This window comes from Hirundo rustica, chromosome 6 (genome assembly GCF_015227805.2).
Source record: "Hirundo rustica isolate bHirRus1 chromosome 6, bHirRus1.pri.v3, whole genome shotgun sequence".
Lineage (NCBI taxonomy): Eukaryota > Metazoa > Chordata > Aves > Passeriformes > Hirundinidae > Hirundo > Hirundo rustica.
This window is the reverse complement of record NC_053455.1, coordinates 14,590,584-14,592,926: the sequence shown is the minus strand read 5'-3', so window position 1 is coordinate 14,592,926 and position 2,343 is coordinate 14,590,584. Positions and strand designations below refer to the sequence as shown.

Genomic DNA, 2,343 nt, shown 5'->3' with positions numbered 1-2,343 from the left:
CCAGACATTTCTCCTTGGATGATTACCATGATCCCTCCCTGCCAAAGGTATCTTTATATAGTTTAAATCAAAAAACTGCCTTAAGCCATGTTTATCCCCATCAATTAAATTGATACAGGTCATTTTGTAAAAATTCTTTGCCTCTCTCATTTATGAAATGAACTGTTGCATTTTAAGGCTAATGCAAACCCTCTTGGGAATATGCCATAAATCCATGGATACTATTTAATTACCTATCCAGTTCAGAAACAAATTTGTTTATAGATCTCCAGGTCAGATCCAAAACAGGAGGTTAGGTACAGTTCAGATTCCAAAACGTCTATTTCCCTGTAAAACCTCCACAGCATTTCTATGTTTCTGCTGTTTGTTGCACAACTTTTTAAAACTAGCACATTTCCAAAATAACCAGGAACTTTTTACAGATGTGTTTACAGTGTTCACAATTTAGGCAGCCCAGAATTCTAAGCACATTTTAAGCATCCATAACGCCCTCAAAACTGAGGATATGTTGCTGCTGCCAGATGTTAGTTACCGTGATGATACACTGAGATTATTTACCTGGCATGCAAAACAGCGGGAGCTCAAGCTGTCCTACTTAAAAACTCCAATAAACAAAAAAACCCCACCCTACCTAAATAGAGCTCAATTGTTAGGGCACAACAAGGGACTTCATTTTCAGTCACTATCAACTCAGAATGACAGATATTGGACTTGAACATGAAGACGTGTCCTGTTCTGATAAGCTGAAATGAGACTTTTCTTTCTCACTAGCTAACTTAACCCTCCCTTTCTTAAAAACAAATAAAAACCTTTCTGCAGACAGTACCATTCTTGGATGTCCACCTCCTTGTACACTATGTGAGAACAGACCACAAATTTATACATCATAATTCTCTCTGCAGCAAGAATGCCTGAAACTAACCCAGTTTATAACTGTGAGCATTTAAGCCATGCAGTTTGAATACTGGTGCTTTTATTAGTGTTTTCAAAATGAGGTGATAGGTCTTCTAACAGGAACATCAGCAAAATGGCAGGAGTCTCATGGGAATCCCATTAATATTTCTTCTGAACAGATGATTTAAATCATTATCTGGAAAACACAAGAAGTTTCACTTAGACTCATAGAAGATGGGACCTGGTGACATAATTATCTGTTTCTAGAGTGCACATGGATGAATTGTTCTAAGCCTTATCAGTAGGTAAAAGTGTTTATCCTCTAATTGAGTGCTGCGTATTTCATAATCCAAAAGCATTTGACTATACTAAATATTTTATTAAAGAGCATTCTGTTAAGCTTAATATCCCATAGGCTGATCTCATAAACCTACAGTAAGTACAAATTCAGTACTTCTATTTAACCTAGCACACAAGACTTCCGAGAGGCTTTTCAGCATTTTATAGCAGATTTTTCAGTGTTCAGCAGATGTTACTCCATTTGCTAAACAATATCAGACTGCAAAATTGCTCTTACTGTTGGTAGATCAATAATGACACGGGAAAAGTCATTATCTCCGTGACAACAGAGTGACAACTGTTGGAGGAATATTGCGCATGTTGCTGCCGCGCTCTGACAGTCATGCCTCGGCTTCCTCACGCTGCTGCTCTCTCTGCAAGCCTGGTATGCCCAGGGTACCAACAACCAAGGGCACCTCTTAGACTACAGAGGATTAAATACTGTGTTTGAGCTGTGGTTACATGATTTCTGAAAGAATATATTCACGCAAGGGTTTATTACACTTGAGTTTGATGCCTTTGTGTTACCTATTTTTAATGAACCATCCCTTTGTAGAAGTAGCTAGGACAAAATTCAGGAAGGTAAATACCACAGTATTCTGTTCATAGCCTGGTATTTTGTTGAAAGAAAACACTTAGTTGTCTTTAAGAACAAAAAGGTATTTTTCTTGTTGATCAATTCTTATTTAATTCCACTTTGACGTTCCAGGATCTAAAAGCGGCAGGAGTCTTTATACTTGATTAAAATGACAAAAGAGATTGCTTGGGATATTACATTTAACACTTGTTACGTCTTCGTATATTGAAACAGTCCAATAAATATGAAAACATAATTCTGCTCTGCCTAAGTTAATGCAGTTCCATCTAGCACAAACAGGACATTTTTTTTTCATACTGCACAACCTTCACCATCTTAATCTCAACATAGTAACCACGGAAAGCAAACACTCCTCTGAGTCTTGATCACCATGGCTGAACCTGGCTTGTGATGTTTTGCTGAAAGCAAAACATACCAACTCATAAAATACATGATGTTCATCATCAACACAACATATGAACTTTGCCTTCAGATTAAACATGGAAACTATTTCCTCACAGATAAATCTACTT

General features: G+C 37.2%; 1 non-coding gene across 1 annotated transcript; it reads right to left on the bottom strand.

The window, feature by feature from the left end:
- Window positions 1–1,393: 1,393 nt before the first annotated feature.
- On the bottom strand, window positions 1,394–1,666 carry LOC120754816 (small Cajal body-specific RNA 13). Its single transcript, XR_005701580.1, has one exon. It is a non-coding gene; the product is annotated as a small Cajal body-specific RNA 13 (non-coding RNA).
- Between the last annotated feature and the right edge of the window lie 677 nt (window positions 1,667–2,343).